Source organism: Aythya marila (assembly GCF_965140915.1).
Source record: "Aythya marila genome assembly, chromosome: 1".
Classification (NCBI taxonomy): Eukaryota; Metazoa; Chordata; class Aves; order Anseriformes; family Anatidae; genus Aythya; species Aythya marila.
The window spans coordinates 131,333,044-131,360,990 of record NC_139042.1 but is presented as its reverse complement, the minus strand read 5'-3'; the positions used below and the strand labels follow the sequence as shown (position 1 = coordinate 131,360,990).

The window sequence follows — 27,947 nt, the reverse complement described above, 5'->3', positions numbered from 1 at the left end:
ATTTTTCTCAGATACATTTTAGAAAGGACATTCCTCTTGTTTTCGTTTTTTGTTTTTTTTTTTTTTTTTCATTTAAAAATACAAGTCTTGTTTCTCTACCCCAATCATCTGTCCTTCTTGCAATAAATCCTCTTGAGACTAACTTGATGTAGGAAAACACTTAATTTGCATAGGACATAATTCCCTATATAAGAGTGATTATTAGATTTTGTAAAACATGACCAGGCAACATCAAACAATTATTTCTTTGTTACACAAAATATTTTTAGGCTAACAGACACAAACATTGGCTCGGTCACCTCCAAAATAACCTTTATAACAGAAAAAAAGAGACTATACTGGTAAGACACATTTCACTAAGTTATCATATTCACACAAAAAAAATACATTCTCCATTTCTGATTCTTGAAAACAAATGTAAATCCATTTTTACAGTGAAGTCTCCCATGCTATCGTCACTGCAGTGTTCATAAATAACTGTTAATAAATGTATTTTTTTTGAAATGGACTGAAATCAGAATCAGCATTTCCTTGGCAGTTTGCCATTAACAGGTCAACAATTATTTTGATTTTGCACTAGCAGTGCCAGTGCTAGCAAGCTGGTGGCAATCCTGCCAAAAATTATTCTGTTTCAAGCTTGACTCCTGCCCAACGTTAATTGAAATTGGTTTAGATCACAGACAAATCACAAGATCACAATAAAACTAACTGCTGTCACTTGACTATAAGAGTATATCAGACATTGGATATCACACAGCTGAACAATTAATTTAATTTGTACATCTGCACAAGCTCTCTACAATATTCAATATTGGAGCATGTTATGTCCTAGGAAAGACCTTGATTCACAGCTGCATGTTTGCCATACATGAAGTCTGAGGTATGGCAGCCGCCTCACAGGGAAACCTGAGAGATGAGACATATCCACACTCTCATTCCCACTTGCAAATACTTGTTTTCATTCCATTGTTTAGAATTGGAAGTCAATGCACCAAAATAAAGCAATGTATCTGCAAGAGACATCTCTTGAGCATTTTTTTTTATCCAACAAGAAACACAGAAATTAGACTGAAGAGTTCTGAAACTTCCTCATATAATAGAACATGCATTCTCATTTAAAATTGCAGCAATAATACATACCTTCAAAACCTCCCTGAATAAATACATAAATACATTCCAGAACCCTGCAATGTTCTGGAGTAAGTCCTAGAAATTGGAAGATAAAGGAAAGTGTTGCTGTTCTCTTACTAGGGAGGTGAACCTGGACCAAACTGGACAACAGAACTGTTTATTGTCACCAAAACACCCCAGTCCTAGTGCCCTCAAGTGTCTGGACAGATCTCCACAGCTGCTGAAAGTGCAAAACAGTTCATCCTTAACTTGGAGCTGCCCTTCACAGACAGCAGACACAGTGAGTCTTCGAGGCTGTCCAAATGAGCTGTCTTTGACAAGCACAAATATCCCTCCCCATAGTTATTCCATTTTGGAATACCTTCTAGGAAAACTTAAAATGACTTGAAGGAGAAAGAAAATAATGAATAAATTATTAAAGCTAAATGCAAAAAGCTGTGCTGCATGTAGAAATAGAGTACAGTATTCTTCCAAACAAAATGCTGGACGTCTTAAAAATAAAGGTGTGACTATTGGTACCTTATAGCCAAATGGCTTATTGGGTAAGCTGCAAATCAGGAGCACGGCATAGTAAGATACTTTCAAGGCAATTTTAAATTTTCATTACAGAGCCAAGCCCTGATCATGATCATTCACCCAGGCTTAAAACCTTATTTTAGTTGTTACTGTATAAAGTGGAGAGAGATTAAACATTTTATTTCCATTTGCAGCAGAAAGAAGTAATCCACACACAATTCAGTTCATTGCTTACATCAGATAGATATCAAATAAGTTCTTCCTTGAAAGTACAGAATCAACATTTGCTGGCCCTTGGCCTGCTGCATCACATGAAAACAAATATAGAGAACCCCACAAGGCAAACTGCAATACAGATACAGAAGAGGAACACAAATGGAAGTATAATATTGGGCACATAGGTTGTGCCCAAATCACAATCTTAGCCAATGACATGAATTAAATATATATTGGCCCAAATAAGTCTAGAACTACATACAGAAAAGTGTATGTTGTCTCCAAGGGATGGGTGGGAATCCATAAATTTGTCAAGTATGTTCATAAACCAACCACAATTACTGTTCTAAGAACTTCAGAATTGTTTTCTTATGCATATTAGTGGAAAAGTTGACCAAACGTTATTTTCACTTCATGGTTTTATGGTTTGCATATGTCTCAAGCATAAGATTTAAAGCTAAGTCACCAAGACAGAAACAGTTTTTAAATCCAAGGCATGGATAAACTGATGTCACCCTCACCAGTAAAAGGAGTCTGACCTCTTCAGAATGAGTTGGAAGTAGTCCTTTTCTGAAAGAAAATATAACTGTATGTCTGCCGCTACTATACTTGCATATGTTTAAGAGATACTTAATAGCTTTTTAATTTCACCCACTTGTACTGATAGAATAGCACACTAAGTCCCCACACAAAACAGCATTATAGTCAAGTACAAGCCCCTACCTACATTAAAGGTGGAACAGCTAAATATTTAAGCCCCAGAGCAGCTTGAGAGCTTTCCTTTATATTCATATGTGTAACAGTACAAGATTATGGGACAATGATAATTTTTTCTGTGCTTGTCATTCTCGACAAACTCTGATTCTGGGGAAAACAGGTATAATCTTAGTACTTAGTATAATCTTAGTACTAGGTTATATTTTAATGCCATTAAAAGCCATTTGACCAGTACTATGTGCTAGATAATGAATCAGATCACTCTACTTAGTAATTCAATTACAGCTCCTAGACCCTTCTAAAAATAAGTAGCATAATGTAAGTAGTGTGACTACTGGTAAGTAAATTACATCCAAGAATGACGTGAATGAGAATCTCACCTCTTAGATTCTGAATGGAAGAGATAGCTATTTACAGATATAAAGAAGTGACTAATAGCACCAGAAAACTGATTATGTTGCCTAGACATATTACAGGGAGAAAACTTAGGACCTTAGGAAAACTGAGAAAAGTCAAACACAAAAGAACTGAATACTTCGGGATAAAACAAGTGGCTGAATAAGCTCCTCACTCAGATAAGCAGCAACTGAGTAAATGCCTGACAGTGCACACACATATACTGGCTTGTCCTATTAAATAACATCCATTACACAGGAAGAGAAGTTACATACAAGTTTTCTCGATGTTTTCAGACCTCAAAATTCATTTAAATACACACACGATAAAAAACACCTGCAAGAGGGAACGAATGGTATGTGCGAGACCAACTCTTGAAGTAGCATTTTAAAGAAGATTAGAAGCTCCATTGCTTGGATTACTTAGTGTTTCTACATTTAACTGCAAGTAGTTTGAGAGTATATTCCTCCAGAAAAGATGTACATTATACATGTACCTTCTTAAAATTTGTCTTTAGCTTATAGACTTACTGACTGCTGGAACAGAAAAAAAAGCAGTAATTGCTGAATAATTATTTTGTCTCACATTTGAAAAATGTCGACATATTTCTACTTAATACACACAAACAAGATTTCCTGGCTACACTTAAGTGATACGATTATTCAATTATGGTTACTTTGGGCTTTTTCTTCCCCACTGCTTTATTTATGTTCTAAGAAAAATACACGTCATCTGTTCTGCTACCAGCTCCTGTTCAATCTTTAGTTTTACACTGGCAAATTCCAACTGAATTCCTGCCAGTGCAGCAGAGGAAGAGTCCTCCATTTTCCAGAGCAAACCTGGAACCTCCTACCCGACACAACAGACAGGACTATCACAGCAGTGGTGTTCTATGTTCCCAAGACAGATTGCCTAGGTGAAATACACATAGGGCCCCATAAACATGGTATATTGCACCTAAACAAACAAATACGTTGGATCTGGAATTAAAAAGGGGATCTAGGCAGGGAGACACTGCTCCAGGAGACTTCAGCTCATGAAATAAGAGTATCTCCAAATTAACCAATTTTCCCTTTTCCCTCCCAAGACTTAGTTTACTGACCTCAGGATTATTAAAGAAAAAAATGAACTGATGCTTCTTTAAATAAAAGTACAAAAACCAGACTCTTAAAAAACAAACTCTTAAAATTTTGTTTCTACTCATACCTATCCAGGACAGCCTGCATTCCAGCTGCATTCATAGACTATACAACCTATACAGAAGGTCACCCGCCCTGACCAACTGATGGCTAAATATGTTAAGCTTGAAATACCTGCCCACAGAGAAGAGAACTAGAAGATGAGAAGTTTAGTGCACCTGTTGGAAGCTCAGCTGGCATCAGCATTTCTGGTGATGCTGTTCTTCATGCAGAATCAGGATCCAAATAACTCAGAGTTAATAGCCTGCGGAGATATATATATTTTTTTCGACCCCATACTACACCAAAGACAGAATCAGCCACGACACTCCTGGCTACAAGTCTCTAGTATAACATGGTTTCCCCATACACTCAATACCCTTCTGCTGTGTCAAGATCTTGTACATGAAAGTGAATGGTACAAGTTACAGAAATACAGAAGTGCTTTCAAATAGTAATTGGAGCAATTACAATGCTCCCTGAAACAGCTTTAAGTGGAATACTGATAAGAATGCCAAAATCATTAGAAAAAAAAAGTTTTGTTTAACCAGCCAATGCTTCCAGATCAGAAGAGCTACTTTCTCACAATAGAGAAACTTATCAACCAAAGGATTGGTAGTTTCTCCTATCAGCTCTCATCTTGAACACAGCTTAGCAGTACACACTTTATGTTCTCCATGGTCTTCTGAATAAACCTCATTCCACTTAGAACCCAGGAGAGCCATCAGCTTCTTTAGGGCTTCTTCTAGAAGGTTTGACCTTCACCTGCTTTCCCCTGGGGTCAGCACAGCACTTCTGCCAGTATGAACTCCATGCAGACCATGCCTGGGAGCTCCCCGTTGTTGGCAAAAGCACAAACAGACCTTAGAAAATTCTCATAAGAAGGTTATCCAGTTGAGCCCTTGGCTCACTCAGAGTGCAGATTCACGATGTTTTTAGGTGTAAGTTGCTGCTGTAACTGATATATTCCAGGGCTGGGGCAAAGCAAGGGAGGACACCTGCATTACTGCAGTCAGACAATAAAGAACCGGAGGGAAAGCATGCAGAGGTCAGACTTAATCCTTCTAGTTGCAGCAAGCACCAAGTTTGCTTCACAACCTGTAAAACTACACCATAATGAACACCACCAGCCACCTCCCTGCCCCCCAAAATCGGGAAAGAACCTGTGATCTTATGCATTACATTGCCATTACAAACATGACAATTTAACAATTTGGTAACCTGGCATGAACTCTGAACATTTATATCTCATCTGTAAGCAGTTAAAGTTAAGTGTTTCTCAAACAAAACGCATGGAATAATTCTCGTTGTTTCTGTCTCCATAAAAAATGCAGTGCTAATACACCAACACAACTCCTGATTTTGCAGGGGTTAGCGTAAGGGAACAATTTACTCTCCCCACAGCCAGCCAGCAGCTGAAGTTGGTGAGAGCACTAACCTTCCTGTTGCCTTGGAAACGGAGCTTGGATCAGTACAAACAGATTTCGGAATTTAAAACCAAACCGCTCTCCATCTTACAGTCTCTGCCCCAACAGTTGTGTTCCTGGGAACCAAGGATTAGGGACATCTGCCATAGACAGTAGTGATCTAGTAATGCATCCTGCCCCATGACTGCTGCTTTTCAGTTAGAGGTGGCCATCCCCTCACAAACTGTTCACCTTAGGGGTCAACTGAGTGGCAGCCAACCAGATACGTTTACTAAACATGACAATATTCCAAAACTGCATTTCGGAGGGCAGAAAGGTTACTAGTTACATGATGTTAATATGTACAAAGTAACTGCTTTACAGCCCAACTCTGAACCCTACTAAAACAGGGAAGTCTTTCCCTGAAAGAAGCACAAGAGAACCATTGAAAATCTCATTTTCATTGTTAAAACACCCCACCAGAGAGCCAGAATAACTGAGCAAGAGAAGTGAGAGATTTCTAAACTGTAAAGATCCTGTCCTTAGGCAAGAACTGGAAAAGGTTCATTTTATCACTGCTAATCCAATGCTTCTGCAACAGCTGCTGCCCAGCACTACAAGGGACAACTCCAACTTGTTGATTACAACTGCAGGATGCTCACTGGCAGCTAAGACAATTTACCAATGGTTCCCATTCCTTGTGTTTGGCAAGAGCAGAGCAAGAGTAATTTTTATTCCTTTTTGTAGTATTTGCATTGATTTTGCAACTGATGACAACACTCCATCTGCTCTCAGACAGTTTGGTGCCTCTGCCAATTTCTTCCCAAACATATTGCTTTCTCCAGGCTTCACCAGGGTTGTTCTAGTTCAAACTGTTCTTTTACCAGTTTTGAAGGGGCCATTTCAAGTTGAGAGCAAGAACTTGCAGTATGAACGTCTAACTCTGTGTCCTAATCACGGGGATCTGCAGACAAGTAGGTGGTACTTCAAATGACACTGCCTCCCCACAAGATCGCCACCTCCAGATGTCTGAGGATATGGCCAATTACTTCAACAGAGCCATTGGTTCCTGAAATAAAAAGTGTCTTGAGGCCACTTAAAAAAAGCAGAATTTAAGAAGAACCAACCCAACCATTTCTCCTCAGAAAAGCCAAAAAAAAAAAAATGCCCCATGGAAGTCAAGATTTTGATCAGCATTTAAAAATGCACCCAGGTAAAGTAAATTCCTCTCAGACTTGCTTCTATAGCAGAGGGGATTTTTTTCATATAAAAATTTGAGATTCGACATTCTTACACAGCAAGCTGAATTCTACTGCAAAACAGTGTAAATTCAACAGATGGAAGGAATCAGTTTACACTTGTTTGCCCAACACCTTTCATACACAGGGTTAAGCATCAGGGAAATTAGCAAAAAGAAGATTTGAAAACCTGAATGTTTTAACTTTAAAGACACTTACTAAGGCAGAAGCATACACAAATAATTTCACTGTTTTCTCTAGCTTTTATACAATAATCAAGCTACCTTTATACCATGCATAGGGATTTACAATGAAGTTATGCCCCCAAAAATATGATAGCTCATCTTATAACAGCAGATAAGTGAAAAATAATCTCCCAAAATTCATGTACAAAACTATTTTATCAACCCACCACAGAAAAATAGATTGCAAGGTCAGACAATCCTGAAGAGTACTAAGCAACAATAACTTCCAGCAGCTCATGGAAGAATTACAAGTATTTAAACCCCCACGGGCTCAGATAAGCAGCAGTCTGCTCATCTGAATGTTTCATTTGAAAGTAGGCAAGTAGGTTAGTATGAAATGGTGTTCCCAAGCAATAATTCCAACAGGATGAATGCAGAAGACGAATGCTTTAATCCCTTTCATACAGTACAGATGTATGTGGATTCATTTTCCATTAGGCTCTGCCCAGAGACAACGTGGGTCTGTGGCATGCAGGTTGGATTAGATGATCTAAACGCTTCTTTGGCATAAAACCTGTCTGAAATCATCTATACTACTTGTTGACAGCAAGAGCTGTTTTGTATGAAAATAGTTTGCTTGTAAACATAATAATCCTTTCTTCCAACAGTTTGCTTTTTCTTCTCATTTCACCAACTATTAAAAAAAAAAAAAAAAAAAAAGCAAATTGTGGCAGGTTAAAGAAAAAATCATCAGGTGTCAACCTTACCCAAGTCCTGAAATTTGTCCATGATGCTTTTAAAACCCAGGACCACAGTGCTAAGCCTAGAAAAACAAAGGATTTGAAATAAGCCTTTTTTTCTTCTCAAAGACCTACAATACGTAAGAAACTTTCTTTTTCTCTAATTGTAATTTCTGAGATAATTGCTGAAAAGCTGAAAATTTTGAAACGACCACCAACCTCTTTGCACTGAGGCACTAGACTGAGATTTGCCTTTGTATCAGGAAAAATAAAAGACCAATTCAGCGGCTACATCAAATACAGCAGATTGTTTTGGCAACCTAATTTTTAGAAGATCAAAGTTAGCTACTCAGCTTTAATACTCTTGTTTTTTGAATTAACCATCTGTTCTGCAACATTTAGAGACAGACAGACCTAGTAAAGTAGGATGTCAATCTCCAGGTCTTGGGGGATAAAATACTTCTACATATGCCAACAGACAAACAGATCTCAAGGCAATATTCAGCTCTACCAACAAGGAAGTCACATTGCTGATTTTTTTTTAATGTAAACTGTGGTTTCATTTTACTCAATTAGCAAGAGAAATTCAGGCCAACTCAGCACGCATCTTAATCAATTAACCCCCAAAAGGGAACAACCTTAAAAGACTTTATAACAAAAAGAGTTCCATTTACAACAGCTGTAGCTCAGATCTTAATCTAGGCCTTTTTAAGAAGATTACTAAAAATAATGCATGCTGTTCCACTGGTGCATGGTAATCGTCAGTGTAAAGGAAGTGACAAATTCTTAAGTGAAAAATAGAGGTAAAAAGCACCCCAAATGCAATGATAGGTATTTTTAATGTACAGGTACTGTGAAAGTATGGAAGTGTCTTTTTCCCCTACTTAAAGGGATGTACAGAAGCACACAAACACTCCATTATGTCAAGATACCAAAAAACAACAGGATTTATAGGTGTTGCTTGACTAGTGAACTTTAACAAACACTTTAATCAAGTGATCCCTTTAAGGCAACACACCATCAAAAAGCCATTTGTTTCAACAAACCATCAACATAAGTGGATAAAAGATGGCCAAAGTAGGCAGGCTACAGAAACATTTGACAAACTCAGAGTTGACAAATCTTTTAATACCCTTTTCCACCTAAAACCTGCTTGCAATACCAATATGTACTTTGCATATTGCCTCCAATACGAAAAACGCTATGGTTTGCAACCAATACTAACTTCCGGAGATTCTGTTGTAGTGGTATGCCCTGCTTCCACAGCACAATCAGTAATAAGGGCTTGTTGGTCCCAGACACTTAATTCTGACATCCCAAACCTTCTTACTCCCTGTACAACAGCTTTGGTGATAAGCCTGGGTATTACCGTAAGGCTGGTAGCATTGCAGTACTAGCAGTATTGCCTAATTGAATCCTAAATGAAAAACTAGAACGCCACATCCCTACAGACAAAGGGCCTTCTACAATTAACTTTTCTGTACCCATTTGTCAAGAAAATCTCAATCAACTCTGGTAACATACTGATACAGGCCAATTCATGTGTTCTCTCATTATTGCATACAAAAACCTGCATTCACAGCACATCTGCTTTCCGCAGCACCAATTACTGTATTTGGGGAAAAAAGTGGTAGTGACACAGCTCTTCTGCAGCCTACCTCAGCTAGCACTGGGTCACTGCTTTTGGCATCAGCACAATATGTGCATGTTGATGTGTTCCATGCTCAGATTTCAACTGTGGCCTCTTCTCCTTAGGTGACAGATTGTCATTTACTGAATAAAGGTGCTAAATTATTGGCTTCTAACATGAGCCTGAAAGCAGTTAAGTCAAGTCGTACCTTTTTACCCAAATGACAAAGCAATTCCTCAAGAAACCATTCTGACACTTTGCAGTGACTCTAAATCACTATCACATTTTGGTTTAGAAAATAGAGAAGTTATTAGGATTGATAAACATTGATGTATATGACTAAACAATCAGCAGGAGATGCCAGAAAATACTGCAGCCTAAGATTTCCCTTTAAACCTCCCACGATTCAGTTTAGGCTCTCTTAAGGGAACTTTTCATTTACTGATTCTTAGTTAAGAATCTTAGGATTTTAAAATTCAGGTTCTTACACGTAAGTAAACACATGCTGTGATGCTTATATTTGCCAGACTTAAAGAACTATTAGAACTATTAGTAAAACAGTGAAGAATTATACCCCCACATCTGCCATTAGCCTATTCTAGCATTGCTTTTGCCAAAAAAATGCTAATTTAAAGAAAGAAAATAAGGTTTTCATCTGAAAGGTACACCAATCCACATTTCCATACAGATTTTACAAATTGAGTAAAGTTTATGCAGAAGGACTTGAAATGAAGTCTTCCCAGAGCCTTCTTTTCTCCAGGCTGAACAGCCCTGTCTTTCTCTGCCTTTCTTCACAAGAGAGGTACTGCAGCCCTCTGATGATCTTTGCGGCCCTCCTCTAGACTCATTCTAACAGCCCCACACCTTCTGGTGCTGGGGGCCCCAGAGCTGGCTGCGACACTCCAAGTGGGGCCTCACAAGGCAGAGCAGAGGGGGACAATCCTCTCCCTTGACCTGCTACTAGCCACCCCTCTGTTAGGTGCAGTTGGCCTTCTGGTCTGTGCAAGCACACACTGCTGGCTCATTCTGAGCTTTTGGTCCACCAGAACCCCAAAGTCCTCTCCACAGGGCTGCTCTCAATGAGCTCTTCTCCCAGTCTGTCCTCATGTCTGGAATTGCCCCAACCCAGGTGCAGCACCTTGCACTTGGCCTTGCTGAACTGCATTGGGTTCACATGGGCCCACTTCTCAAGCTTGTCCAGGTACCTTTGGATGGCTTCCCTTCCTTCTCTTGTATCGACTGCACTGTTTACATCGGTGACACCAGCAAACTTGCTGAGGGTGCACTCAATCCCACTGCCTATGTGGTTGATAAAGATATTCAACAGCACCCATCCCAAGACAGTCCCCTGAGGGACATCACTTGTCACCAGCCTCCACCTGGCCATTAAGCATGACTCTCTGGGTGTGGCCATGCAGCCAATTCCCTATCCACCAATAGCCCACTCCTCAAATCCATCTCTCCCCAGTTTAGAGATAAAGAAGACATGTGAGACCATGGCAAAGGACTTACAGAAGTCCAGGTAGATACCACCAGTGGGTCTTCCCTTGTCACCTGATGCAGTCGCTCCATCATAAAAGGCCACCAGATTGGTCAGGCACCATTTGCTCTTGGTGAAGCCATTCTGTCTGTATCAGATCACCTCCTGGTCTCACATGTGCTTTAAGGTTGCTTCCAGGAGGGTCTGTTCCACAATCTTCTCAGGCACAGAGGTGAGGCTCACCAGCCTGTAGTTCCCCAAGTCTTCCTTTCTATTTTTTTTTTTTTTTTTTTTAAATGGGAGTGATGTTTCCTTTATTCCAGTAATTAGGGACTTCTCCTGACTGCCAACTTTATTAAAAACTGTTATTTTGCTCCCACTTCAAAGCCTGTAGCTCAACACTGATTTAATCACAGTGGGGCAGCAGTAGGGTGTTTCTTTAAGTCTCAGTTATCATCTGTGAATTATCAACTTGCCTAGGACACAGCCTGCAGAAGTCTAAATACATGAAGGAACTTCCACACTTATTCCTTTCACAAAAGAAACAGCATCTAAACAAGCACACCTCAAAATCTGGATCTATTACTAGGTATGTTTCCCCCCCACATGCACCTTAATCAAATATGCATGCACAACATTCATGAATCCAATCTCATTGTCCCTTTCTTACAGGAAAGCATATTTTCTATTATATATATATACACACACACACTCCTTATGTCTTTCATCATGTGAATGTATAAACTGATTTTTGGTAAAACTATCCTGAACAAAAGGATAGTCTTTATACTTGATGCATTCTGAATTATGATCTCTAGTGTTTATTGTGTTTATGATTTTTTTTAGTTTAAAAAAGGCACTAAAGTATTTTAATATATAATATCTGTGGCAAGTTTCCCTAAAGCATGATTTCTGCTTGTCTACTGCATTTAAATACAGAACCATTAAATTCTATATAAAAATTCAGCTTCTTGAAAGCTAAGAATTTACCTAAAATTTGCAGAAAGGTCACATCAACTTGTCCCATGCCAGCTTTTTAAATAAACATTCTGCATTAGCCAGAAAAATGAAGAGAAAGTCTGAGAGATTCTTTATTAATCCAGCCAAAGTTCTATGAAGATAATTCTATGAAGATAAGTGAAAAACTTTACCAAAACCCACTTAAGACCAAGGATGCATGGTACAAACACCCCTTAAAAAAAGAGAAAACATCACAGAATTTGTCAGGCTGGAAGAACCAGTGAGAGCTCTAGTCCAGTCTCTTGCACAAAGCAATGCCCACATTTGATTCAGATCATGTTGCTTTCACCAAGAAATGAAGATGGAGAAGTCTCTCCAGAAAATCAAACTTCTGACTCTTTACGTACCTAACACCTGACCCTAACAATGATGCACTTCAGAAAGCACTCATCAACCTAGCCCCAAGCCAGTGACAAATCCTGACCTTTTTCTTTGTTAAGTACTTTTACATTTAATTAAGTTCAGAGCCATTAAGTTACTCCAGTTTTTCAAAACATTTTAAAGGCTTTAAAGTGCCTTTAAAGTGCCACCCCATTATTAATGCTTAATGCATTTTTAATCAAGTTATATTCACTTACAAGTGAGTCACAAGTAAATCTATACAAGCAGAGTTGTAGCCTAGTCTCAGAAGACAACTAGTGTTCTGACTCATTTTAATAAAGCTACTGGGTCTCTCACAGCCAGGAAGCAGTGTTTTTAAGTAGAATAAATTAACTTGAATTTCATGTGAATGACATGTAAATAAATTTGCACATTGTTTTTAGTGTGAATTGTCAATTTATTTCCCTAATTTGAGATACCATACAAATCAGTTACCACAAACTCAAACAAACAGACAAAAGCAAGCTTACATAAGAAGTGATTTGTACACAATATTTGTGGATGTTGACTTGAATAGACTCACAGCAAGTCACTGTTTACTTCATTCTCTACCATTTATGTCTGATTCTTCAAATACACCCAATCAATAAAGGCTGAAGCTTAAGAGCATCTCATAAATACCAACATACAAAAAAGGCAACATATGAGAATAAATGGCATGTAAAAATGTGTTACTTTGTCACTATGCTTAAATAGACCCATGCTTTAGCCTTAAAAAAAAAAAATAATAATCTGTTAAGTGTGTAGGCTTGTTTCAGATGTAGATCCCAGGAGGCTTAAGAAAGTCAACATAGGTGATTTGAGATGGTTGGGAGTTTCAATACTCATTGAACAAATACTGGCACACACACACAAAAAAAAAAAAAAACAAACCTGCCATCATGGTATCTATCTTTGAACATTAACCTGTGATCACAAGACTGCATCTCCTCTCTTCGGACTGCTCTCCAGGTCAAAAAGTGACAGCATAAGGATAGGCAACTTGGTACCACACAATTCTTCAACAGGAACAGAAAAGGTCAGAAGACAGGCTTCTTTCCTGATGGACTTCCAACAGCACAAGAGACTGCAAAGACATCCTTGTGCTCCCATCAACAAGTACTAAGGACAAAGTCCAGGTAAGTGAACCCAGTTCAGGTGGAGAAGAAAGTTGCAGTCACTTCCTACAGGTGATTCTTCCTCAAAGATCTCCCAGGCAACTCATTCTGCAGAAGCTTACATAAAGATTCACCATATACCTTTATGTTCCCAAAGAAAGTTGATTTTGGATTAAGATATTACATTCCGTATCAGTGGAGTTATGAATAGAAGTCTTAAATAAAAATATGCACACAAATAAAGCAATAAAGATAGGTCATTTTTTAGATTTTGGAATAATGGAGAATTGAAGCAAAAACCTGAAGTTCGCATGGGAAGAGAGGCAAATGTAGGCACAAGTCATCAATTCAGACATACCAAGTCTCTGCCTTGGGTTCACACATTGTTAAATCACCCTGAGCAGAGAAGTACTACCAGTGCAAACAGTACTGTTACAAATTCTATAGGTGTGCTTGGCTTTAGTTTCACTGAAATTAAGTCACATGAGCAAAACACAGAAAGAACATACCTCATCGCATCTAGAGCATTAGTACTAACCATGCCTTTGTGACAAACAGAAACTGTATGGCCAGCGTGGCCAGCAGGGCTAGGGAAGTGATTGTCCCCCTGTACTTGGCTCTGGTGAGGCCGCACCTCAACTACTGTGTTCAGTCTTGGGCCCCCCACTACAAGAAGGATATCCAGGTGCTCGAGAGAGTCCAGAGAAGGGTGATGAAGCTGGTGAGGGGTCTGGAGAACAAGTCTTACGAGGAGCGGCTGAGCTGGGGTTGTTCAGCCTGGAGAGGAGGCTCAGGGACAACCTTATCGCTCTCTACAGGTACCTTGAAGGAGGCTGTAGCGAGGTGGGGGTTGGTCTATTCTCCCATGTGCCTGCTGACAGGATGAGGGGGAATGGGCTAAAGTTGCACCAGGGGAGGTTTAGGTTGGATATTAGGAAGAACTTCTTTACTGAAAGGGTTGTTAGGCACTGGAATGGGCTGCCCAGGGAAGTGGTTGAGTCACCATCCCTGGAGGTCTTTAAAAGACATTTAGATGTAGAGCTTAGTGATATGGTTTAGTAGAGGACTTGTTAGTGTTAGGTCAGGGGTTGGACTCGATGATCTTGAGGTCTCTTCCAACCTAGATGATTCTGTATGCATCTCAGGCTGATAGAGTACAAAGTAAACAGACACACTGACAATGGGCCCAGCATAGCAAAACAGAACTGAGAGGTCTCCTTGCAAAACAGAATTCAAGAATTCAAAGGACACTGCAGTTTACTACTATATGGATTTTTAAAAACAAAAAGATAAACAGTAAAAGCTCGCAAATCAGTATTGTTGGTTCCTTACTTTGTGAAGTCTTTTGAAAATCTGTATTAATTCTCTCTCAGGAATAAAGCCACTGCAGGGAATCACATCACCAAAACCTTTTTTGAAAAGGGCTATAGTAATGCACCTAAAACAAACTACTCCCTAGATCTGCCTTTACTTCAATGTCTTACTTCATTATCAAGTTCTTCAAAAAGGACCCATATTGGGACTTAGAGCTATTTTTCTAATGCGTCTTTCTGAAGTGTCATATTTCAGATGACACCTCAACAATCACAGGATTGACTTTATTAAGACTGGTTGCAGAAGTCAGTAAGACATGGAACACGACACATAGCAAGACTACAATGCTGGACATACAGAAAGATTATTTTGAAATTCTGTTGGGCATAAGAACACAAAGCCTCAAAGAGTTCTGTATGTAAGATAACAGTGCTGACTGATCATTACAGATACCTGCTTTGTAGGGAAGGCTAAGGCATAAGGAGGAGGAAGAGATACTGTAAAAACTAGACAGGAGTGTCTAACATGCCCTGCCACATCTAAGTGCCCTCTCCCAGATTACACTTGACATACCTTGTTGATTCTAGCCCTTGCAGATTGTGTAAACTAACAATTCACCAGTACCTCTGAAACCAATTAACAAGCTTGTAATCTAAATACACTCTTCTAGTTGGCTGCAGCTATGTCAGAAGTGCTATTTAGGAGAGGAACCTTTTCTTTGACACCTGCTCCTTAAGAGGTCGTTCACAGAATGCTGTTGGTAAGTACACCATAAGAACATTAAGCTTTAGATCTTTCTTTGAACTCCTTGGCTACAGAGATGCTGCAGTTCAACTATGTGCACACAGTTATCACAGGCAAGGTGCTAGATAAGTCACATTAGCTTAATGTCTTGGACAGAAGTATCCTCCAACATTACTTGCCAGCCAAAGCGCATAGGCAGTTACTAACAGTTACTGTGGCTCACCTCCTAGGCGTCATCTTGTTCATCTATCATAACTTTACATCTGTGCATTTGAAACTCCAGAAGAGCACCCTGCTGTTAAGCATTTCAGAATACTGACAGAAGTAAGTGGTCATGTTGACATACAAGTTAATTAAGCACTTGTTTGCAGAGTAGGACTTTATTACAGTGACATTTTGCTGGGATCTCCCTGACTCAGGGTGAGACATACACATGTGAACTGCTGGTTTAAGGTCTAATTAGTCATCCAGTAGCTATACCAAACTTCTCTCTAATTTGCATGAGAAAAGTTGCTGAGTAGTGGTTAGATATCTAAAGGAGGTTCATTCTGTAATCTTGTACTAGGGCTTGCATTATGAATGACACATCCCAGATGACTCCCTCTTCAATATGAAGACCAACTCAGCAAGATTCTCATCTGCCCACAACCCTTCCAATCCCAGCAAGAAAAGCCTTGAAAGTACTGCTGTATATAACATCACACACCCAAGAGATTGAAATACCATCCATTGCTTCTAAGAAGTCTTTTTTTTCTTCTTCAAATGAGATCCCAGTTTCAGATGGCATCCAAAATTATGTTGGCTCCATTTCACAGATGTGCTTGGAAGCACATCTTTCCTCATAAGCCCCAGACTTGAAACAGAAGTCCTGTTGAGCCTGGGCCTCTAACAAGGGGCCATGGTCCATAGCTAGGAAAGCTATGGACCTAGCTAGTTAGCTAGGAAAGCACTCTGTATTCACAGAAACAGCCTGCCTGTGTTGCCCAGATTGAGCAACAATATGCACTTTTGAGAACTGGGGGTTGACGAGAAACATCCCAGCTTCCCAGCTTGCCAGACATTACCCACCTTTTTCATGTCAGAGAAGGTTTTACAGCAGGAATATTGGGAGGACACTTCAGCTCATGCAGCATGGTCTTCCCTCATTTCATTGTGTATTCCATTATAGCAGAACTGTCTTCTGCCTACCACATGCTTAATGTCCCCGGGAGAAAGAAATTGACTCTTAAAAACAGCAAAAAACATTGAATACTATGCTCATCCATACTAGTCATGATGAAAATGGAGATTAATTTGAAATTTTATCTTCCAAAGACAAGTATAGTTTGTCCTGAGATCATGACGGGTTATTAAAGTAAATCATAGTCAGGAAGTATACAGATATCGAATTATTATGCTTTTGCATAAAAGCTTAGGATGAAAAGTGCAGAGGCCACTACAAAATAGGGAAAAATATCTTTCACATGTATATTTAAATAAATCCAGTCGTCTTTGCTACTACCCACATAATTAAAGCAAATATGTTTTTAGAAAAGTTGAGGTAAATCATTTAAGTCTTTCAGAAGAGAAGACTTGTTTAGAGGTAACACTATTTCTCAAGCAATTAGAAAGTCTTAAGTCTGACAAAACTTCATTATAATTCCTTCTATCTATATTACACTTAAGCACATAAAAAAAACAAACAAACACACACCAATATAAGTCATTAGCATTTTCTACACAAAAAGAGTTTGAACTTGCATGCTCTTACTATAGCAGTGGTTTATGCTCCGAGTGAGAATTAGGGCTTCTATGACAAGTAACATGGGAATACTGTAATACGCAAGTATAACCACTGTGCTGACTTACCTCTGCTGAGGACAGATATTTTTGCAGTGACAAGTAATAGACATAGAATACATCCACCTGCCATAGGCATTTTCGTATTAGATTCAAGATTTAAAAAGTTAAGGAATTTGACTGCTGCACATCTGTAATGGTTGATGTTTCTAAGCAGCTCACTCCTGGAAAAATAATTAAAGGTGAAGAGTGAGAGGGTAAAGCAGCAGATAGGTGAAACTAAGCATCTTGTCAAGAAAGATTAGAGGTCAGTGAAGGACAATATGAGAGAGGGGAGCAATTCTGGAAAATTCCTGGCTTGAGTTTCCTATCAGGATAAGGCAGATTGCTGCCCAAAACAAACAATCTTCTGAGGGGCAGAGGGAATGAGTCCTGACAGGATGCCAGAATCACAAGCAGACAGGTGCTCAGTGTAAACTAAAACCAGCTCCAGGCTGGGGAAATGGCAAAGCAAGTGTCCCCCCACCCCTGGCCCCGAACAGCTGGGCAGTGGGGGAGTTAAAGGCATATCTCTGTCTGCAGCTGTGAGATTTGAAGAGAGCATTCCAGTATCTCTCCCTCCCTTCCAAAAGCAAATACTACACTGCTACCAAAAACACCTTTAAGGCTCATGAACAAGTATTTAGGAAGAGTCAAACAGAGGGAAGTAGCAGTGCTGTCAGACACACAGAGCACACAAACAGTCCATTCCAAATTAGAAGCGTTAACAGAAGGCTAGCAGGTGCCGTGGGAAATTGGCAATGCGGAGTTTAGGACAGCACATTTTAAAGAGGCACAATGCAAACTGTACATTGACCAGTGCAGACAAGGGGAGGCAATGTTCGGCTACAAAGACACCCATAATGGCCGATGCAGGAAGGGGACTATGCTGGGCCCGGGACTCAGCAGGCCTGCGCTGTGACTCCAGCTCTGCCAGTGCCATGCCGTGGGGGCAGCCCACTGGCTGCACGCTCCCACCATGAGAGGAGGACAGGGCTCATCTCTGGCCAGGCATTCAAGCAGGACCTGGCAATACAGGTCAGGATTTCATGCAAGGCCTCCTGTTACAGTAGTATTACTGTAACATCTCATTGCTGATGATTTGTTTTGCAGTGCCTCAGAACAGAAGACTGGCAAGCCCTGAGAAACTGAACACCCAGAAACTGTCTTGCTAAAAGTTTAAATAAATCAAAACATGCCACTTGAATACCTTATAAAGCATGGCTCTTAGCTTATGGTGAGAGCCCAGCTCCCTGTCACCTTGTCTAGGAAGAATGAGCCTCTTCCCTTTGCTCCTGATACAGAACATGACCCCTTGTGCACAGGGCTTCGGTTTATTGACAGCAGACACAACCTAGCCTTCCCTTATGGCCCTTCCCTCCTCTTAAAGGTATGCCCCCTTATCTTCTAGACTTGCCTGCAGAGACAGCAAGTTTCACTGCCTCATTAAAAAGCAAGGGGCAGATAATCAGCTTTTCCTACTGCAGGAAGCCTTGGGAAGAATATTATCTTGTGTTACAATGATGGACTGAGTTTTTTTGCACTAGATCACCCTTGCAGATATCTTGTATCTACTTGTATTAAAAGGCCTCTGAGAAAGTTCTTTGACAATCTCATGCAGCATAGTTTAATCCCATGGACTGCTGCTGTCTTTTATATTAAGTTGGTTGCTTTCTGGTCTGCTCTTGGGAAAGAAGGAAAGGTCACATACCACAGATAAGCTTTTCACATATCATTTCATTTTGTCACCCCCTCTCCCTAAGTCTTCCATTCTTGGAAGGCGCAAAGCCCAAACACTTTTATTTATGTTGTATCTCAGTTTGAAACAAAAGCAAAATTTAAAATATGAGTAATCAAGTAAGCTGGTAAACAAGCACAGGAACTGCAGTATAGCAACACTGGTAATAAGAAAATTACTTCTCTATTCAGACTATTTTGTAAATTCTTGTTAATTCAGTCATTTTCTGACAGATCTTGTTCACCGGAACAAGTCCTAATGAAAGATTTCACTAAGCTATTTCCCAGCTCCTTCAAAATCAATGTTCCCTTGTATGATAAATAGCCTTTGTTATCTCTTTGGAGTATCAGGTTACCAATTCCAATCCCATTAATAGCATGAAAGCACTGCACTGTATTCAATGACTGTTTGTTATTCCTGTTGCTCCTCTGTGCCAATTCCACTACTTGAAATACACAGCATCAAGCGTGCAGCTATTCATTAAAAGTTTCTGTCCTCACTCCCAATGACACCAGTGCAAAGGCTTTGATTGACCTGAAGCCTTGGATGAAACCCAAAGCAAGCATATACACCAGGGGAGCAATTCTGATGAGTGAGAACATGCTTAAAAGAGCCACACAATCACTTTCTGATGGGCATGGATAAGGGCATTCCATTACTGCCATATGTTTCTCTTAGCATGCCAATTATTCTAGGTAGTAGGGCTAAATTAATATTGCTAGCCATACAACCTCAAAGGTGCATTTAAGCTATTGGTACCTTGATTCCCAATATCGTCTTTTATACCTTATTAGTTCTGGCATCTTTATATTTTCTTCTTCAGAAAGAGTCTGACACGTGCAGACATCTCCTGAGTTCATTACTGGTTTTCTTTCCTTCGCATGTCACATAGAACCAGGAGAAGCAAGACAAGGATCAGAGATCTCACAGGCCTTCAAAAGACACTTACCAAGAGACCAGGCAAATTTAGTAAAGAACAGGGGGATTGGAAGTTTAAAAAAATGCTCTCCCCCCTATTGTCATTGATAATTGCTTTCTTTATCCCCACCCCCCACCCACACACACTTAACACCACACTAATCAGAATTAACATTAGCATTAGTCTAATGGAGAATAGCTATGAATTCGCTAAGTGCCAAGTTACATGCTATGGCTTTAAGCTTAGTATTAACAAAAACCACAAACTGACAATATCTACTTTTTCTAAAGGAACAAAGAATGCTTTGCTCTCGACTTCTGTAGGAGGCTGTCACAACCAGTATAAGCACAGCGGGAAGGAGGGAAAGGGGGATAAGCAAAAGCTGGCATGATTTGTTGAAGATTTCCAAACAGGCTAGTGACAAGAACAGACCCTCCAACTCCTGAAGCCACACTGTCTCCCCACTTTGGCACAGATGCAAAACATCTGGCTGCCCAGTGGAATTACAGACTTTCCTTATCCGTGCTCACAAAACTGCTGACTGACAATAAAATGCGAAGTTTCAAAAGGTTGCTCCGGAAACTCCAAATCCCCTTTGAACAACGGCTTAAAAACATTGTCAAACACTTCAGGAGTCAAAAAGTCTTCTAGCAAAAAGCTTTCCATTCAGTTGAAACAAAAGGAAGTTAGAGATCCTAAGATTAAAGGGAAACTCACAATAAAGCACCAACACTGCCACGCCATTTTAAAACTGGATGATCCAGAGACACAGCAAGGTGCATGCTGGAAATACATCATTGTGTACTGTTGCAGGAAGAGAAATGAGACAAGGTTACACCTAGTATAGCTTGCAAATGGAATAAATGAATTCAGACTACAACCCCAGCCCTCAAGCAAGGGCAGAAGCTGGATAGAAGTCAGTAACATTACACATTTTGAGAGGAAAAGGAATGGAAGTTTCTAGAAGAGGCGGTAAAGCATTAAAACACGACATCTCAAAATACCAACAACTGCCGACAACAGGAGAAAGAACTCTCTTCTCAGAAGCATGTCTCATCACAATACGAAGGCAGGAGTAATACTACAGCAGAAGACAACATCCAAGCTTGCCTTTAGAGCTGTACCATTTGTTTGTTGATGTAAGAACAAATACTAGAGCATCTCACAATTTTTCAAGGCTCAAGCATCTTCTTAGCGTACCTGCATGACCATATTCCATTCATAAAGGAACTTAAACCCTCTTAAATGAAAAACATATTACTGTTTCAACATTATTAGACCCAATCCTCAAAATTAATGTTAGTCCCACACCGAAAAATTTCGAGAACACTCAGAAGTTATCAGTAGTTCCTTACAGTCTCCCTGTTAAGATTCCCCTGATTTCCAGTATCTGGAACTATTGAAAACACACAGGGCACAATTTTAAGATTCATTGGCAACTATGAGTTGAGATCTATCTTACACAGTGGACTCAGACATAAGAACTTAAAGAAAAATGTAAATTATAATACTTGGAATTAGTAGCATACTCTTGTATCATAATATACGTACATGTACACAGTTTCCATTTTTGTTATTTTAAACTTTGTTACCAGGGGTTGAACTACAGAATATGTCCGAAACTCCAACTGATACATTACAATATAATTGACTCCAATATTAAGACAGGTGACTTTACTGCTAGTGTTTTGGAACTAGACTTAATTCAGCAATGTATTGTGTTCAGCTACCTTTGCAAGCAGTTGAGTGGTTTGTTAAATATCCCATATACTTTAGGAAAAAAAAATGCTAACAATATATTTATTCATTTGAATTATAGATCTGGTTTACTGCACATGAAAAGGAAACTACAGAAATGACCTTCTGTCCTCATTACCATTCTTCCCTTCTTGTGCTAAAAATAGCATAGAGAGTAAAAATAAATAAATCCTCAATAGCATTAGGAATTAGACAATGTCATGTTGAAAGATACCCTAAATGATGAGCCTTATCTGTTCTTGCTGGCTGGGATGGCAGGGGGCTCTTAGGGGGAAGGCAGCATTTAAGTGTTCTCTAGGTGGTCTCTTTGTAGCCAGCTCCATTTCCAGCTGTAATTGCTCATCGGCCCTAACTGGATGACTGAACACTCTGGAATAGCTCAACAAAGTATTTAAACAGATGGATGGTACAGGCCACTGGAACAAAACTCGTTTTTTCTCTGGCCATGGCTCTCTTTCAGCACATTCCTTTGAAGTCTGTGCCACCAAGGAATCAACAACAGCTGAGAAACATGTGTTATCATACAACATTGAGCACAGCAACAATATTGCACAGCAAGACACTTTTGTTCAATAACCCCAGACTATTACAATGCCTTTTGTTATTGGTAAACCCTTTTTCCAAGCACAAGAAAGTAAACAGATTCCTCCCGCCTGTAAGTAGTAACTCTAGGTAAAAAGGTGAATTAAGCACATTTCTGAAGAGCCTCCCTTCCAAAAACTTACAGCATGCATCTTCTCAATTCCTCTCAAACATAATCACCTATCTCCGTATTTATGTTACCACAAAGACAACCAGAAGCTTACAGAGATTGAGCAAGAGTAACAGCAGATGTGACAAGTCCTTATAAGCTATAGCTCAAATCCATTTTCCTTTCCCAGCAGGGTAAGGTCTCTGATCTCAACTTAGAGGGTAAAGAACCAGGGCGAGCAGAAGCACTGCGCAGCTTGGCATGCACAGGCACTTCTGCCCTCTCCCCATATTTTCATCGGTACAGAGAGAGATGCCATACAATCCTCACAATAGTAAGAGTAAAAAACAATGTGAATATCCTTTCATTAGCCAGCAAAACTATTATTGTCAAAATGTGAAATCACCATACACTTTGCATGGGGTTTTAAAGGAAAAAAATAAATTAGTTATTTGTGGAACTGAATCTGTACCTAGACTAGCTGCCCACAGTGTGAGAGCAAGGAGCTAGCTACGTGCATAGGCAAGAGGACAGCAAGTTATAACCTACAGCTGATGAAGCTGCGTAACAGCAAGCTTCTACAGAATCAAGTCTCTCATTCAGAGCAGAGAGAACTACTTGCAACAGGATAGAGCCTTGTATTTACACAGCATACAAATATCAAATGCTACAGGAAGGCGAGCACTGAGATTATAGTATGTCCTGTTATGTTGTAGAGTCACATCTCCTGGCTTGAGAAAGTTAAAAGAAAAATCTAACATTTCAAACAAGCCCTAGAAAACCACACAGCATTTACATTTAATTTCTAGATAGAGATCTTAAAGACTTAAGAACCCAAGCAGAGACCTAAAATTAGAAAGCAAACAGAAAACCCCACATGCACTAAGCCAATCTCATAATTACAGAGTTTTTTTTAAAAAAAAAAAAAGCCAAAAAATGCATGCATTGCACTGAGTGGGGTGCCCAGCCCCCATGAGATAATCCTCTACCCTGCAATTAAATCTCATGGGTTTTCTTTCTGCAGAGCAGTAACTATCAAATTCACACACTGATTAGGTACCATGGATGAAGCATGCACTGATATTCTCGAAGTTATACAGGGGTTAAAAGAAAACACTCTCAAAACTTTTACAGCAATGCAAAGTCTTGTGCACTGTCACTCAAAATGAATGCTGATTATCAAGAGTTCTGCTTTACAACTTCCTAAGAGCAAATATTAGCACAAGAGTAACTATCACCTGACTAGCATTCAAAATACTACCACTAAACAGCAATACATTTGCACATAATTATTCTTAAAATCATGCGTAAGAGTACTTAATAGACATCCCATAAATCTCCATACCCTATGAGGTGCAGGTAGGAAGACAGCTTAGATAAAGGGCATACTGCCATTCGATGGCAGAAGCAGGAACAGGACCCATGATCCTTAGCTCTCTGCACTGAACTTGAGCAGCTCCATCTCCTGCTTTCCAGCTAATGCGTTCCTCTCCAAAGCTTCTCTCAAAAGGGTTTAAAAAGTAATGCTAATCATCTCAATTTGTCTCTTTGGAATTATTGGTGGTGTTTCCAGACACAGTCCATGGTACAGTTTTAAGAGACAAACTTCTTGTTAACATTACTTGCTAGTTTTCCCCCCCTCCCATCTATTTTCCCCGATCCCAAAGATTTTAATCTTTTTCTTTCCTAGATGAAAATAAACAACCATAGTCAAATTCTGTTATGTTTGTGGTGGTGGGAAGGATGGAGAGGCTATCTTAGCTCTTACTGTTGGTCAGTTGGTCCTAAAGAGCATGCAGCTGAACACTACAAATGACAAGCAGTTATTTCTATTCCCTCACAGCAAAAAAAAATAACCACTGAATTTGCAATGAATTGCTAAGACACAAGAGGAAATACTTCTTGTTTAACATCCAGCCTATTTTTATATTAGATATTAAAGTTCAATATGAAATTGTATTTCCTCCCGTCCTTAGAGAAGGGGGGAAGGGGGTGTTGGACTTACTTTGCAATTTAACCTTGTGGTCTTTAGGAATGACATCTATCAGGGGAGGTAACAACACAACCCAGGACTACACTCCTTCAATTCTGACCTAAGGAGTTCACATTATTGGTAAACTCTATTCTTCTACCATCATGCTTTGCTTTTACAGCACAACACAATCACAACACTACCCAGCACAATTAACTGAGAGCACCAAAGCCCTTAAACAGGTGTCAAGCAACTGATTGACTTACTCTGCACAACACATCCTTCATCTGAATGCGTGACGCTGACTGGAGATGAGACAGAAGCTTGTGAAATCCAAGCCAGACTTCAAAAGCCACACCACAGAGCTTTCTGTCATGGGTGTAGGTAGTTCCCAACTATTCTGCTAATGGGGCAAGCTCTGACACAACTGCAATTTTCAGATGTAAAGCATGACAGGTGTCATTCCAGAGGGGACACAGAAATCCATAACCTTCCCCCCTTCGGATTCTCCCCAGCAACAAAGCCCACAAGCCACAGACCCACACCCTGCTTCACTGGCACGTGAAACCTGCACCCCACCGACAGGCGCGCAGCTTGGCATACGCCGAGCTACTACAACAGCCCCAAACAGCCCCAGGACCAGACCTCCGCACCAGTGCTGCAGGGCAGCACGAACCAAGGACCAGAGCCCACTGCCATGCCCTGTGGAGCTGCTGCCTCCTGACCGTCCCGCTGCTGAAGCTCTTCTCATCAGTGCTCTCCCCTCCACCCAAAAATAAATAAATAAATAAATAAATAAATAAATAAATAAATAAATAAACCTCATGCATTCCCTGCTGGCAAAACAGCTTTTCTTTTCTTTTGATTTTTTTCTCAGTGGGGGAGAGAAAGGGGAAAGGAAGGGTTGGGACAGGAATAAAGGAGATTAATCATGAAACAAACCGGCACTGTCTGCATAGAAGGGGGGAGGGAGGGGGCACCAAAACCAAACAGTCCACGTTGCAAAAAAAAAAAAAAAAAAAAAAAAAAAAAAAAAAAAAAAAACAGAAAGAGGAGAAATTATCCCGCTGGGGACAGAGAGCGAGGAGGATGAGAAGTCCTGCGAACGCTTCCCCGAGCACGAAGAGCTGCCCAACTCCGCTCGCAAGGGCGCCGCGCAGCACCCTCGACGGAGGGAAGGACGGAGACCAAACGCCGGGCAGGGAACGGGAAGGGAAAAGCGCGGGGGCAGGAAGAGCCAGGCGGGCGTGAGGGGGAAAGAGAGGGGGGAAGGAGGAAAACAGAGCCGAGGGCAGCCGGGGAGAGGGCAGCCAGCGCTCCCCCGCCGCGCACTCACCGCTCCGCCGCCGGACGCCCGTCCCGCGGCGGCTCCGGGCAGCGCCAACGGCACCAACGGCCGCGGCCCCGCCTCTGCCCCGCGGGGAAACGGGGCGGGGGGACCGGGGGCTCGGCTCGGCTCCGCCCGGCCCCGCCGAGGCCGGCTGCGGGGGGGGGCGTGCGCGGCCGCCCCCGCCTCCTTCCTGCCTCTGCCCCGCTCCCCTTCAGCGGGGGAGCCATGTAACGGAACTGGGACGCCAGCGCGGCATTGTGGGAGCTCTTAAAGCCGCAGCCGCACGCCCACCGCCGGCCCTGAGGCACCGGGGACGGGACGGGAACGAGCGGCGGGGCCACGGGTTGGAAATAAGCGACTGAAACGTGGAAAGCCGGCAGTCACTGTTCGCTATTGTTTCCTGCGTTGGGCTTTTGATGATGGAAAATTCCCTGAGGGGAGGAAAAAAAAAAAAAAAAAACACAATCCCAGGGCAGCAAAGAATCTTGAGCAAGAGGCTATTTTTGGCTGAAAGTTTAGAATAAGAACTTTTGATCAGTTCTGTGATTGTACAGCTTGGAATAGGAAGATGACTAAGGTGAAAAGAAAAAAAAAAGAACTTTAGAGCTGTGATTCACAGACTTTACTGCTGTCTACGAATGTTCGTGCTGGGTCTGCTCAGCTGCCTGCAGTGGTGACGCCTGGCTCTTCGTGGGGCTGGTGGCCTTCCCAAAACATCCCCTGGACGACATCCAGAGGCCAGGAGACACTGATGGTTTGGGAAGGAACCTCTCCAAGAGAACTCCTTCGGCCGTTCCTCTTACCACTGTGTTAACGATGTTCCGCACCATTCCTCATGGCTCAGAAGCGCAGCGTGGCACACTTTGATCAAAATGCAAGCACAGAAGTATCTGCAAGATTTGGGCTTGGGGATGCTTCTACAAATATTTCTAGTTGGTGTGGATGTTGTGTTGCAATCACATCATAACCGTACCACTGAGCACATTTTTCATAAGCACGCCTGGCAAGGCAAAGTTCCTGCTGAAACAGTTTTCTGGAGACAGGGATGACACTTTTAGGTGTGACCTGCACCTAGGCCTTTTCATCCTCTTTTTAGACAGGAGGAGGTGCTTAGCAGTCTGTGTGAAAGGCCTTAAGCACACAAAATGAGGTATGGTTAGGAAGAAATTATAAATATTTGTGTATAGAATCATAGGATATCCCAAGTTGGGCATCTGTCATGTGATCTACATGGTCAGCTACATACACACCTTAAGAAAAACAAAACACTAGAGAGATACCTCTGGCAATGCTGTTGGTGACCGGTTTTCCAGTAGTCTACAGGATGAGATTTGTTTGCACTACGCACTGTTTACTATTACCTTCATAGGTGTTCATGTTAAAGATCATGTCAGCAGACAGTTTACAAGCAGGAAAAAGGGCTGTGTTTTTCAGGTAGACCATTTGTTGCAGATGTTTAGCCAAATATTCCTTTAAATTCCTTCAATTCCTGAGATGTACCCTTTCATAATGCTACTTCCTTTTTTTCATGAAGCAGGTAAGCACAATAGAAGCTGTAAAACTCATGCAAGATCCTTTCTCAAAATCCAGCCTTCTCAGGAGTTCATATGAAGGAAGGAGAGTGATCTGGGAAACCAGTTATTGTTAGGAGGAGAAAAAACTTTTTCAAGAAGTTAATGGTTTACTGAAAGCAAGTACTTGATAAATCGTTGGGCTTGTATTGTTCATCACTCCAGGTGTTCAGCAGAACATCAAACACCCAAATTTATGTTGAAAGCTAGCTTTCTGATTAGCTTCTCGAACCCAACAGTTTTTATACCCTTGCCATCTGCCTTGCTCTTAGAAATTTTACATTAATGGGAGGAGAAATATGATAGAGGAGAAATTCATGGCCATAATTATGAGATTTCTGTTGAAGATCTTCAGAACATACATAACAAGGCATAAAACATTTATGCTCTGTATTGTCTTGGTGTTTCACTTGCTGGTTAAGACGGTTTTTGGAGCTAGAAAGAGCCCTGACATTTCTCATATTCTAATGTTTTATTTTCTGTGCTTCCCTCTTGTAATGTAGTTTTTAAAGGCACTGAAGATAGCACATGTCCACTTCTTCAAAATAAAGTACATGAAATTTCAGAGCAATTTTTGCATGCATTGATAAGCCAAGTATGTCCAGGGAGGGCATCAAATACATTTTCAGGAGTGATTTTTTTCCCTGTCAAAAATTGAAAACTTTGGAGAGGAGAGGTAGTTTAAAAAAGGGAGGAAAAACAAATCTCTGTGTTGGGATCATGTAAACATGTAGCATTGACCAAGGTTAGCTCTGAGGGGG

At 40.7% G+C, this 27,947-nt stretch overlaps 1 protein-coding gene across 3 annotated transcripts in view; it reads right to left on the bottom strand.

The window, feature by feature from the left end:
- Window positions 1–25,772, bottom strand: part of RASSF8 (Ras association domain family member 8) — an 88,744-nt gene extending 62,972 nt beyond the window's left edge. Inside the window, exons 1-2 of one of the 3 annotated variants that reach the window (XM_082783923.1) lie at window positions 25,622–25,742; window positions 7,751–7,806 (exon numbers count right to left, since the gene is read on the bottom strand). The gene's annotated coding sequence lies outside the window, so the exon portion shown is untranslated. Of the gene's footprint in view, window positions 1–7,750; window positions 7,807–25,621 lie in introns of all 3 variants that reach the window. The other 2 variants (XM_082783924.1, XM_082783922.1) reach the window with 2 other exon arrangements.
- Window positions 25,773–27,947: the final 2,175 nt, after the last annotated feature.